We start from the raw sequence: 14,763 nt of genomic DNA on the forward strand, positions 1-14,763 counted from the left end.
TATTGTGTGTGTGTGTGTGTGTGTGTGTGTGTGTGTGTGTGTGTGTGTGTGTGTGTGTTCGTGATTACATTGTTACTACATTAGATGGCGACAAGAGACTGTTTTTATGAGTGAGTCAGCAGTAAAGCTTTTTATATTAAAAACTCTGAAACAGGGTTGTAAACAAGGACAGAATTTTTACTTTCAGCAACACCTGTAAAATGCAACCAACAAATGCACTGAGCAGAGCTGTCATCGGAAATCCCCCTTAACAGATGAAACGAGACAAAGATAGGCCTATATCACTTCCCTCAGTGGACATTCAAACTAATGTTTTATTTTGAATATGATATTGAGCTGAATAACGAATGCTGTATCAGATGCAGGTAATCACACTCGTTCAGGCCATCTCTCTCATAATACTCGACTCTACATAAGCTTTTAATCCAGTAATACAAGCTTTTAATGAAGCAACTCAACGTGCCTCCGTTACTAGTTCTGAAACAACGTTTCCGAATTAGTAATCCAGGCTCAGCTGTTAAACTGTCAACAGTTGATTTGAATCCGTGAAGTAGTTCTGCATTCAATTATTATTATTATTATTATTATTATTTTCCAGTATATCAGCATGGCTGTGATCACCTACGGCATTAGTTCCAATGGCCAAATCACAGCCATGCTAATATAGGTTAGGCAAAACGATATCCCGCGGGTACTCGTAATGCTTTACATGATATTATAAAATTTTTAATGCCAGATTGTACACCCAGAATCTGTTTATTTTCCCCTTACACAGATGACATCCTTGAGTCCAGCTGCTTTTTAACTTAAGTGCATGTTTAAAACCGCCAGAACTGAGTGCGATTTTAGTACCGGACTCCCTTTTTCGAGAACCAAATTAGCTCCTACTCTGGAGCAGGGTCTAACCAGCACAACTGGTACTAATCGTGACGTAAGTAGACATTGATTGGCCAAACGCGTATGAAAACGCCCTCACCTGCCATGATTTAATATGCCGTGTAAACATACTGTAAACATTGTTTCAGCTTATTTCGCAAGTATGGAGAACAGCAAATGTAGCACTGTCAGTTGTCGTTGGAGATTCTTAGTCCTCCTTTCCGTTCTTTCAATCGCTTTACGTATACGTCGACTTTCCATGCCCATTATTGTGAAACCCGCAAGACAACAAAAACACAGCTCCGATCACAGCGTCCTCCATCCTCCTGTTGTTAATGTTGTTCTTCTTTGTTTCTGTTGTTGAACGCCACACACAAATGACGTCGCTGTCGACCGGCTTACGTCACTTCTTAGTACATGCTCTCGGTGTGAATGCAACCCTTTAAATGGTACTGGGAAATAGTTCCCGCAAAATCGTCCCAGTACTTTAGTACTGTACATTTAGTTCTAGAACTAAAGCGGTGCAAAAGGCCCTTATGAGCTAGCCAACAGATGGGGGTGCACTTCTTCTTTTATTGAATGCTTGAAAAAAACAATAACAATTGTCATCATTGTCAAATCATAACAATACAACAGTCCAGGGTCATCCAGTCTTTCGGTCCAGTGGAAGTGCAAAGTCCTTTAGCAAAGCCATTGTTCTTATTAAGTTTTAGAGAACTCAAAAGATTCAAAATACATTTTCATTTCAAGTTTGAATCTCAAAAAAAGAGGTTTGCATTTAGAAAATGTACATTCATGAATATGATTAAAAATGAATATGATTCATAAACAGGAAAATAAGATTTATGAAATAAGTATCACCAAGTATCAATATTTTTTCACATACATGAAAACCAAAAATTACATTTCTATAAGTAAACTCAAAATTAGGATTCACATAACATTTGATCAAATCAAGAATGTCACACAGAAATGTTGTGTAAGAGCAATTCCAGAATAAATGTAAAGAGGTTTCAGGGTTTTCTAAACAGAAAGAACAGTAATATCGTTCTTGAAACTTTTAAGAGAGCACTTATCCGGGTAAAATCTTCATCAACTTAAATGTAATTTCTCTCATTTTGTTAGTAATAAAGTATTTGTGAGGTAATGACCAACCTTTTTTCCAGGGAATTCCATGCTTAACTAAAAACTAAAAGTTGAGACATAAAAACACCATTTTTGTCACAAAGCAAGGACAGACACAACAGGTAAGTGCATAACACGATGGTTTATTGATTTGAGAAGCAGAATAATGGAATGGGTGAGGTAAAGGCAGGTGAGGGTCAACACAGTGAATGATTCCAGGGTTCTTATCGGAGTTCTGATGGTGAGTGTCTTATGCCGGTTTCGTTGGAGATCGTGGAACAGATTTCAAGGAGCCGTTGGAGGATCGCGGGAGGATCAGAAGGTAAGTCTTTCTAGGAGAATTCAGTAGAGACAGTCCAGAACAGTTCATAGTGGTGAACGTTAGACTGGACAGTGACTGAGATGTGTGTATTTGTAGTGTGGCTTGATTGGTGACAGCAGGTGCGGGTGATCAGAACTCAGGTGACTGTGATCGGGTGATTGTCCTGGATGGTGACTGAAGTGACTGTGATGAATCCCTGACCATTTTTAAACCAATTTTCACAAAAAAAAAAAAATAGAGATTGTGTTTATGCAGTAGATTCTTATTATTACAGATTAGATATGAGAGAGGTGTAAAATTGTGTTTAAATGAGGGACCAAGCTAATAACATTTTACTGAAAAAGAGATAATTTGGTAGGGATTTTCATGATGTTATAGTTACAGATTAATAAGAAACTTAAAACACCTAGTTTGGAAAAAATAACATTAGGATCAGATTCCATATAGATGGCTCGTATTGTATAGATGTATTGATACAATTCTTTATCCAATTTATTTTGAAGGTGTTGTTTAAAGTGGTAAAATCAAGAAAGTTTAAACCCCCTTTATCAATGGTGTTTATAAGTACAGCTTTTCTAATAAAATTAGTTTTATTCTTCCAAGCGAAGTTGAGAAGCAATGTATAAATTTTTCTAAGAATGGCAGAGTCAACATTCAAAGAGAGAACAGCATATGTTAACCTTGACAAACCTTCAGCTTTGGCTAGTAAGATTCTTCCCATCTACTTTAAAATGCCATACCTTGCGCTAAACCAGTTTATGGGATGAAACAGATGTTCATCTGGCTATATATTTACAGAATGATGGTGAACTGTCTATCATGACAGATGACCTGAAAACAGAAGATAAACACTTCATCCAGATATTCAAAACAGCCACATCAAATTAATGAATAGTTCTTCGTATGAAAATTTAATATTTGCTGCATTGAGTTTTTACTGGTGCTGAAAACAATGGGCACATTTAAACTTAAAAAGAAAAAGAAAAACAGCATTTATTGTAGTGAAGCAAATCTTTGTGTTTTAGTGAATTAAGTTGAAATGTATATATAAATGTGATAAAATATCTCAAATACTTTATAGACATTTTGTTTGTTGGCACTATATTAAACATACAATTAAACAAATGTTTGATGTGTAATACATTAACATTTTGCATAAATGGGTGTGGCAGAATTTATTGATAGCAATAATTTTCATACTGAATTAAATTTATTTTCACAATATTAATACATTAAAATAAAGTTACTCTAATGGCCCAGTTACAGCCAGTCACAGTAAAATTAATAGAATTGTAAAAGTAACAAACAAACAAATTAAAAAAATTAAAAAAATGCAATAAGATAACATTATATTTTGACATAAGATTATGTGACATCACAAATGGATAGCTTTTGAATCTTTATGCGTAGGAACACAGTACTAAGTACACAGTACACAGTGCAGATGTAATGATTTACAAAACATTGGGTTACACAATGAGGTTCCATTTGGAAACATTAGTTAGCATGAAATAACAATGAAAAAAATACCTCTAAACATTTATTCATCTTAGTCATGTTAATTATGTAAATTTGTGTTAATTTACTAATATATTATTGAAATGAAAAGTTAATATTATTTAACAGACCTCACCTATTCATGTTAATATGTGAATCAAATGATAATTTGGTTTGGAAAGCAGAAGTGGCATTGAAGCTCACGGGAACAGACAGAGCCAGCAGTGGCCACAATATGGTCTCATCCCCTCGAGGCCCTCCATGACCTGTGTCTGTGCTATAGGAGAATAATAAGCCTTTGTGAATAGAGCCTCGTAAAATCCTGCATCCCTACAGAGTGAGAGAGAACCAGGCACCTGTATTCAGAATGCGTGAAAAGAGCTTCGGCCCTTTTCACTTGAAGCAACTGCTTAGTCTGGGATAAGTGAAAATGGTTACTTACAATAGAGTAAGATACAAATGGAAATGCAGTTGCAAGAACTAGAGGAACACAAAGCAGACTGTGAAGATTTTCTCTAGTAGTTCAGATTTTCTTGCATCTTTGAGTTGGTTCTGCCTGTGTAATGTGTTTTGCTACTGCTGTAACTTGCTGTTCTGTCTTCTGAACTCCACACTTCAGTTCTCTCGCCCTCCTGCTGGGTTTGTAGTAATTAGGAAATGAAGGTCTTACACTAACGAGTCTTGTAAGACAAGTGCAGAAGTGACTTCTTGTCAGAGGAGGTACCTATTGTCAAATGTGTATTTGCACAGAAGTTGATTTATTGCAGACAATAATTTAAGTTAGTGGCCACAATCCTAAAATTTATAATGCATGTTGTTAAGCCTATGTGAAATGTCAGGTGTCATGTGGCTGGCGTCTCTCAAGTTTTTAATTGGAGTTGAAGCCTCACAATTGTTGTCTCAATTGTTGCCCTCTTTAATGCCTGTAATCAAGCAGACGTGTGAGGTCACTCGTGTTAAAAGTGTGTCCATTCCATCATTGTCCCCAGCAGTTTGGGGTCAACCCCTTTTTCACACACAAGGTGAGAGGTTTCCCCCCAAGAGGTGAGGAGTGATGTGAAAGGATGATTTGTCACTTCTGACACTTTTTCACAAGCCATAACATTCCTCCACTGGGTACCAAGAGGGATGCTTAGTTTAGTTTGCTCAACATGGTAGCGATGTTATTTTCAACTGCAGAGCATTCACACTATAGGCTCTGATTCCAGCGAACTGGAAAATGCTATAGAGCCTTCTGTGTGAACACAAGGCAGAGGTAGAATGTTGGGAAATGTAATCCTGGTATAAGAGTAGCAATGTCATCAGTATCAAGCCCGGAACACGTGTGGTTTTGTATAGGGTGTGTGTCATGACATTAGTTTTTGTGTGACTGTTGGACCAGTGAATGAAGGAGAAAGTTTATACACAGACAAAGATGCACGCAAAAAAAAAAACATAAATAACAATAGCAGCAAACTGGAGTGATTCTAGAAAGGGCAGGGTTTTACTGTTTTCTGTGAGTATGTTAAAAGTCACTTTGTGATGTTTGTCTTTATAGGTGTGTGTTAATTAAAGCACAGAAATCAGGAATGCTCTGAAAATGCAAATTAACAAAATTGCACAGTGGTGCCAGAACAAATTTTCACAGACGTTTTATGAAAGAGGCATACATGATTTTGTCCTTTGGAGGGACAATGTAGTTAACATCAGTTATTAACATGTATTAATAGGATCATACAGGAAAAAATATGTGACAACCCTAAAATGAGAGAAACTGAGCCAAAACTATATTTTGTTGTGTTTAGGCCAACTTGTGTAATTTCTTGCTAAAGGTCTTGACAGTTTGTACATTTTCTTTGCAGTGACTTATAGTGACCTCTCACAACATTGTGAGCGTTAAGTTTAGGGGTGAACCTTCATGGTGACATTTTACATACAAATTGTGTTTTTGTATGAGTAAGATCTTACAAATTCATAAGAAATCAATTTGTACATACATGTGTTATTAAGTCGTTATTACAGTGTATTAACCAGTAATAATGTAATAATTTTTTTTAAATGACAATTGTTGCAAACATTATGATTGCATTTATGTCACATTTTCTTAAAACTAACTTGGATTATTCTTTGATATTTGTATCAAATGTAATACCAAATTCCTACCATTGCTGACCTGATCTATGTGGAATGGCCAGTTCTGGTGATTACTGCTCATGCAAGCCTTCCTGCCTTCCCCCACTGCCCTTCCTCCACGCGGTGTAACAACAAATATCTTTTTCTACTCCTTGCCTGAACCTATTGAGTCAACAAACGTCACTCCAGCTAGGCTGTGGCCCACAGGAAAGAGGTGGGGTCTCCCTTTCAAAACTGCAGTGGAGCCAAAGGCAGATTTTTTCAGACAAAAACCACCTGTTAAAATCCAGACAAGACAAAAAAGGGATGTTTAAAAGCTCTAAACCGAGGGTGGAGGAGGAGATGGGTTAGTGCTAGCTTTCACATGTACATGACTGCACACAAGTGCCATAGTGTTAAATGAGAAGCTTTGAACTTTCTGTCTTCTGTACAGAAAATCTTTAATGCATTCAGATATTAGGTCAAATATTACATTTCTTTATCAGCAAAGTGTCTCACAGTAGTATATATTTGGTATCCTGTTTGTCAGACAAGAATTTGTTCATGCTCCAGATTTTTTTTAAGGTCTAAGTGTGCAGTCCCCAAACTGCTGTGTGCCAAAATAAGACCAAGCAAATGTAGACAAGGGTAAGGCTTAGGCAGTGAAGCTGAGGCAGTGCTTCTAATCTGAGGAACTAAGGACAGAGAGCTTTTAGAGTTAATAAGAACAAACAGCGTGAGTAAGAAATGTTGGTTTAATGTCTTGTAATAATTGTCTTTCTTTTCCTGTTTGCATTTAGTATACTTTGTGTCATTGAAACTGACTGTGAGTGGAGGGGTTTTCCCTCCCTCTGTGTCTGCTGGAGTGGGTGGACGGTGAAGCCATGAACTGTGCAATCCAGTCCAGTGCTTCAGGGCAGCCAGTAAAGTGTGCACTATTGTGTACAGCTGAAAAAAAAAGAAAGAGAGCAAAAAAGGAGGGGGAAGAAAAGAAACTCAGTCCCTTTGTGTGGAGAGGACCCAGCAGGAAAGCGATTTTGCAATTACTTCAGCTTGCCGGCGAAGCAAGCTTGGTTCCTCTTATCTCCACACACTTGCACACTGGACTGTCTCACTCTGCACACTGCTTATATAAGCACATACAAGAGAGAGCGTGTGTTTACGGGCTGCGTCTGGACGCGCTTCGAGAGCCAACAGCAATGCAAGTCTTCTGCCCCTGATGATGAAAGCAGACGTCAGACTAGCCCATGAATATTGATGCGGAGGTAGTCTGTTTCATAGACGGAACAGAAGGAAACAAGATGGCTGCCCTTTAGGATTTGTTTAAGAGGAGACCTAGACGGTTTGTTGGAATTCTACAAAGTGGAAGGACTTAAAACAAGGTGAGAGAGTTTTCCTGTTCTTGCCCTTTTCCTTTGGCCTCCAGGGTCTCTTCAATGGCTTCAAGCTCTTTTTTAGCAATGTACTGTCCTTTTTAAAACTGAGCTGACATAAGAATGAAAGGATATTAGCTAAAGCTTCACCAACATGGCTGACGTTTTCTGTCTCTCTTTCTCCCTCCCCTCTCTCTGTCCCTATTTTGTTGGCTTGTGCAGACAGAATGTATTTCAAGCATTTAAATCTCATTTGTCTTCAGTCATTTTTATCTAAGATGTTGTGCAGTGGACAGCTTTAGGAATGCGTCTGCTTTGAAAAATGGTGATCTTTGTGAGGCTGTTGGCCAATTCTTCTTCAGGCACTATTTCCCAATACATCTCCTGTGCTGAGAGAAAGACTAAACAGCCACACTGCTAACAAAATTATCTTATCTATTCAGTGTCCACCGACCTATAGCTAGGCATCTGTATATCCAAGAAAGAGGCGTTTCAGGTCTGAAAAAAAAATCATATTTAGTAAAAATATATATACGTGTATTTTTTTTCATGAAAATGTGACACGGAATATAATTTTCTTTAAATATGACAAAGTTATTTTTGGTACATTTCTCCTTTATTTGATATGTGCTTTGATTGAATGTAGATGTTTGGCTAGGAATAGTCAATCTCCTTGCTTTCATTGCATTCATCAGTGAATGACAAGCAGACACAAAGACTAGCACAGTCCTGAGGATTAAAAAACAAACAAACAGAAGAGCGTAGTGGTGGAAGCCCACAAGGTCAGAAGCTTTAAAAGAACTGAAACCCAACCCCATAGCACCATTAGCTGAGGGCCACCAGAGAGTGGAATTTTTGCCTTGTCTGACATTAATAGGATTTCCATTGTTTATTTGTACACAACATCTTAATAGTGTTTATGTCTACATTTTATGCTCACAGTGAGTATTTTCATTAGAAGCAAAAATGTTTCAATTAGAGAACATCAGTTCTCTATATAAGTTCTTTGTATAACATTCAATTAAATAGAGAACAATTTAGTGTCCATGCTCAGTTTTATTTATATTCCATTAAGATATTATTCACAGCTCACAGTCCATGGTGTGTTGTAGTGGCCTGGAACATATTTGCATACGTCTGACATTAAGCTATAGGCTATTGAAATTAAGACTGAGCAAAGAAAATGTCAAATGCTTGAATGATTTTGACCGTTGTATTGAGAAAGCCAATATTCAGCTGGAAATAACCAAGTCTGAATGTTTCAGATGTATTTTTGAAATCATTCTGGCTTTTGACATGTAACAATCAAACATATTAACTTGAGTAAACTGTTACAAAAGGCTACAGCAGCAACTCTTTTATCGGCACTAATGAATTGCAAATGTTACCTTTGCTAAACTGATTTAACAGCCCTATTAGGATTTGCATCATAATTGGCTGCTGGAATAATACAGATAAAAGTCCTGTCCCCTTATTTTGTGTAATTAGCTTGTGTATTCCAACATTCTGTTTAGATGTGAAGTGTGGAAGTTAGCCCATGCCTGCAAGGGGATCCTTTATGGAGTGCTGTCAATGAACGTGATAGAGAAGTGGTGCAAATGCTAATGTAACCACACTGAAGGAATCTGGATACTGTATAAGCTTCCACTCCAACTTTATGTTTAGAACAGATAATCCTTTGATGATAGTAGTGGTGATAGAGCAATACATCTGTCACTAAACATATTCTACTTATATAATTGTACTTATATTAAACTTAATATAATTGTAACGGTTGCATGGTAACTGGTGAGAATATACAACATTAGCTGGAGCTTATCTGGACTGGAAGTACAGGCAGACCCTTTTCTCTGATAAGAGTGTTTGGTGCAAAACAATAATGTACTTCTGTTCAATGACATGGTAGATTTCTTTGCATGATAAGAAGGCTCTTTGTTTTATTTGGTTGAATGTATGAGTGAAAAGCAGACATCTGATTTTTTTTATCACCCACCATTTTTGTCACTTTCAATTTTGGTTTGCTTGTGATTTGTGCTCATCATATTTTTGCTAGGGGTCAGTGTTTAAAAATCACAACTTAGGACAGTTTCTCTAAAAAGACAAACTTTTGTCTGAATTTGCAATGAAAATATGGGATTTTTATATAATTATTTACAATATTTTATTTGTAGGGCTTATTAATAATGGCATATATACTGTAAATCAATTATCATAACCCTTGGCCAAAAACATTATCCAGCCTGCATAGTAATTGCTTGTCTTAGTTAACAGCTTGTACTGCACTTGATTCAGTAATATTTTAAGCATTTTTGGTGTAAATTGTCCCAATAGCTCTGAGTGCTGGGATTTATATGACGCCATATACACGTTTGTTTATCCTTTAATACAGTCATTGGATGTTTGCATTTTTGAAGAGAATTTTGGGCTGTTAGAATATGTTTTGTTGTCAAGGTTTAATTCTCAGGCGTGAATTGAAGAGCACACTCCATGTGCGTAAGCGCATGGTCGCTCTGTTTACAAACACTACCTCACAACCCAGTCACAGGGTTAGATGGAGAAGTGTACTTACACCAGCCAAGAAGGTCACTGGAAAGCACGGTCATTGACTACGCCAATTTAGACCCTTTCCAGAACATTTGTATTCAAAAGATTTTAGCTAATTTAAACTCATGGCACGTGGCTTGCATAGTTTCTGCCACCTTCATTTCTCTGAAAACTAAATGTCTTGTGGTTAGAGGACTTGGCTGAATATATTTGTAAAGCTCAGTGAATCACTAAAAAAGATTTTTCATTACTTATAAAATAAAGTACTGATTGGTACCGTACTTCTGAGAAAAGCAAATGTTAATTTCCTCTGAGGTGAACGAAGCGATGATGCACTTATAAATGTGGTTTTCAGTAGGTTTTCTCTTCAGTTCCAGCTGTGTGGATTCAGAGAAAATCTGGTTGGTTACAGCAGAGGCGTAGAATGGTGGTTCATAACAGAAATGCTTGATGGGTTTTCCCTTCAGAATCATAGATGTAGAAAAAATATGTATGTCAGGCAAATATAAAAATCATATGCCACATGCTAATTTTTGAAAACCGATGATGTCAGTTTGGGGTTATAGGGGGATTTTGCCTATATAAGAATTGCTCAGAAGTAAGTCAACCAAGAAGAGGTATGTTGCATGTGTCCGTGAAAGCTTTTGTGTGTGTATGTGGGGGTGCACACATTCAATACCAGCAGACACACTAATCACAACCAGGCTGCTCACAAGCCCAACAGCCTCAGTGCAACAATTCCACAGAGTCAAGAAATCTAAAAGGATCTTTCTCATTAAAATACTTCACAAGAGTATTTTCAATAAGCTGAAAACTGAAAAGGAGAGAAAGGGGTGTAAGATTCACATGTATATTCACTGGATGGCAAGCCAAAAGTCACCTTGTTGACAGCAGATTTACCACAGAGACAGCTAGACCTCAATGTCATTCAAGACTGTAAACTACCCATAAGCCTTGGATGACATTTCAAGAGGTTAAAGACGAGCAGGGGTCGATCTGAAATTTGGGTCAGACAGAGGATGTCTCAAAGTGGTCCAATACTTTTCATGTGGTTTTTGTGTCAGAGACCATGTCTGTGCATTGCATTTCCCCCCAGCAGAAAGTAAAGCTATATCAGCAGTCTCTGAAGTTTGGTGAAAAATAAATGGGAAGATATTACAAGCCAACATGAAATGTAAAATACATACTCTGTCAGGAGATTAAAAGTGTTGGGTGAAACTTTTTGCTGGAAAATTGCATAATGATCATTTTATGTATGTATGTATTCATTAATTCATTCATTTGTTTTTTAGAGCTGTATATAATACTGTTATGGATTTACAAGGCCTTGCAACTCCCAGGCCTTAAACAATCCAAAGGTGACAATGGCAAGAAAAAAAACTTAAATTTCTAAGGTAAGGTAAGATGAGGAATGAACACTGGGTTGAATCAAGATACATGACAAAAAAAATGCAATTATTAATTTATTAATTTGTGATTAAATATTCAGTTGAATTCTTGTTAGGAATAAGCATGCTTCATTAGCAACAGGATTCATTAGAAATATATTCAATATCTTCAAGGAAGTCTCATAGCATCACTATAAACTTTTAACCTGAACCACCAAAACGCTGGTATTGTTCCATTCTTACCTTGGTTCAGATGATTCCATTAAATTATTTACATTGCTTTATACATTGAACAGTATTGTTATTATTCTATTCTGTAGATACGTTTGAAGCCCTATTTGAGACTGCAAAAACTCCTCTTGTGAGTTTTGTCATTTTTGGTACTATCAGTATATCAGAGCTTTGTAACCTTAAAGGAAATGAGAGATAATAAGGTGACAATAGTTCTTAGATATTGAACTAAATCAATTGCTTTGTTAACAATTTTAATTAACAATATAAACATTTTAGAATTAATGCAGAACAGGTAACCTGTGTAAAGAAGATAAGGTTAAAAAGTTGTTATAAATGTAAAACCTATTTGCATCATGAATAGAAGGATTTTAAAGGATTTTTTTGCATCATGTTTCATAACTTAGTGATATATCTAAGAGGAATGCTGTTCCAGAGACACTGGAATGCTAATCTGAAATGACCAATTCAACATGAATCCCACGTCCTTAACTGTAGAGCAGTAAAACCATCTAGACACAAACTGTAGTCGAGCAACTATTAGAAATGTTTGATCCAGCGATTAGTATTTCCGTTTTAATAGAATTTAGCCAAAGGATTTTCTTAAGATCCAGTCTCTGATGTCCTTAATGCAGTCCACCCACTTGAAAGACTGAGATGTCCTCTGGAGTAGAGGAAATACCGAACTGAGTGCTATTCCCATTATAACAAAAAGCTAAAGCCACAAAAAACATAAACCTGACTACTCAAGGTTACACCATATAAATATTTTAATGGTTTAGAGTAGTATGTCTTAAAGCTAAAAATTGCACATTAATAATAATTATTTACATTTACACATTTATATGGAGTAATGGAGTAAGTGCAAGGAGAACAAGCAAAGGCCTGAGACTGAGCATTTTGGAAACCACCTGTGTTACTTCTGACACCTTGTTATTTACACAAACAAAGTGACTGACTTGAGAGGTTGAATCTTACACCTCAAACAATAATGCACTACTAATCCCCAACACAGATTTGTGTGTATCAATGGCATAGATTTCCCCCACGTTATAGCAATAATGCAACTTAATAAACTCAATAAAGGGAGCACTGTTAGAAATACCATGGGGTAACAGCATACACCCTTATAAGTGCAATGCTCCATTGGTGTCTAATAGGACACTTTGCTCCGACTCTGCATGCTACCAGATTAATACTATTATTATATAATACAATTAATGGAATTGGATGTCCACCAACATGCAGTTCCTTATTAATAGCCACTGTGGTGAATAGAGACAACTGTGATTCTCAGTGATTATTTGCTAAGAGTCTGCTAAGACATGCTGACCTTGCAGCTTTCAAGGCTGGTATATAACTGGATAAACTTTCTTTCCTAGTATTTCAAAATATTTTCAAGTGAGTTGTTTATTATCAATAGGGCCTTTTGCACCGCTTTAGTTTCAGAACTAAATTTTGCGCGAACTATTTCCCAGTACCATTTAAAGGGTTGCATTCACACCGAGAGCGTGTACTAAGAAGTGACGTAAGCCGGTCGACAGCGTCGTCATTTGTGCGCGGCGTTCAACAACAGAAACAAAGAAGAACAACATTAACAACAGGAGGATGGAGGACGCTGTGATCGGAGCTGTGTTTTTGTTGTGTCTCGCGGGTTTCACAATAATGGACATGGAAAGTCGACGTATACGTAAAGCGATTGAAAGAACGGAAAGGAGGACTCAGAATCTCCAACGACAACTGACAGTGCTACATTTGATACAAGTGCCTCCGTCCATCTATCGCTGTTCTCCATACTTGCAAAATAAGTTGACACAATGTTTACAGTATGTTTACACGGCATATTAAATCATGGCAGTTGAGGGCATTTTCATACGCGTTTGGCCAATCAATGTCTACTTACGTCACGATTAGTACCAGTTGTGCTGGTTAGACCCTGCTCCAGAGTAGGAGCTAATTTGGTTCTCGAAAAAGGCAGTCCGGTACTAAAATCGCACCCAGTTCCGGCGGTGCGAAAACGCAAAAAAGTGGGTAGTTCCACAATTAGTTCTGGTACTATGAAAAGGTTTCCGCGGTGCGAAAGGCCCTTATGCTCCATTAATTCTAAGTGTGACTGTTGAACTAAATGAAGTCCTAGATAGATTTTTTTCTTTCCAGTGAAGGTAGCAATAGAGAAAGTTATGTTCTCAAAGCAAATAGAAAATCTATGTTCTTTACTACATCAAGCTTTACAGTTCTTAAATGCACCAAGCAGCAAAGACAGATACGGGGTTGGTAGAGAAACTGTTTTAGTGGTTGAATCAATTCTATTTATCTGGTAGGTGTGGATTTAATACAGTTTGTGTAACTTTTATAAGACATTCAGAGGTATAATCACTCTGTGGCAGAATAGTTGATAAATTTCATGCTAAACATGTATGATTATAAAGCAGAATGTTCCCTTAACATTTCAAAGGATCCCCGAAGAATTTATATCAATCAGACTTCATTTATCTTGTGACATAGTTATCATCTATATGAATATCTCCATCAATCAGAGCTCACTGTAATTAAAAGATTAGGCAGAAATTATATGAGAAAGTCTGTATAGCATCTAGGTGAAGCACAAGTGATTCCAGGTTTCCGATTTCCTACAAATAAGAAATACAACAAAAAAAAAATTACATTTAATGTAGAAAACTGACAGCTGTGGTTGCCAGATATTTACTGTAAAAAATATGGTAACAAAATGTTTTGTTGTTGTTTTTTATTACTTAATCTGTTGTATCTTTATAACACACTGACAACCATCTTAAAAACACAGGAGAAAGCCACATGAAGAATTAAAGTTTATTGCAAGTAGCTGTTTTACAATCTTCAAAGGTGCAGTGTCATAAACACAAACAAAAAGAAACAACTATTTCTTAAAAATAAATTAAAAAATTAAATGTGAGATGTTATAATGAGAATTTTGAGAATGTCAATTGTAAGACGACCTGTTCTTTTTTCAGTTTAAAACCACTAGATCTACTTCACTGTATAGAATGTAATGCCCATTTTCTGCACATGTATGCGTCCATATATTAGTTAGAATCTGTTTTTTCTTCATCACTGAGTCAAAGTTTTGTGTCAATGCTGTGAACAGGCACAGTTTCTTTTTAATGAAGATCAGTTAAGGGTATCATGGAATTCATGTTATCTAATATAAACTGAATAAGACTAGTATAATGATTACTAATAAAAAGATAGTAATCATTTTGTTCTTTGTGCCATGAAAAGAACAGGTGAAACATTGAGCTTCATCTATGGTAATGGTTGCTGCAACCTTGTTGCTCAG

General features: G+C 36.6%; 1 protein-coding gene across 1 annotated transcript in view; it reads left to right on the forward strand.

Annotated features, from left to right (window-relative positions):
* The first annotated feature begins 6,750 nt into the window (after nucleotides 1-6,750).
* Nucleotides 6,751-14,763, forward strand: part of tet2 (tet methylcytosine dioxygenase 2) — a 32,488-nt gene continuing 24,475 nt past the window's right edge. The window contains exon 1 of the mRNA XM_016285331.1: nucleotides 6,751-7,293. The gene's annotated coding sequence lies outside the window, so the exon portion shown is untranslated. The remainder of the gene's footprint in view (nucleotides 7,294-14,763) is intronic.

The sequence above is a fragment of the Sinocyclocheilus grahami genome, unplaced genomic scaffold, assembly GCF_001515645.1.
Source record: "Sinocyclocheilus grahami isolate Dianchi unplaced genomic scaffold, SAMN03320097.WGS_v1.1 scaffold196.1, whole genome shotgun sequence".
NCBI classification, from domain to species: Eukaryota; Metazoa; Chordata; class Actinopteri; order Cypriniformes; family Cyprinidae; genus Sinocyclocheilus; species Sinocyclocheilus grahami.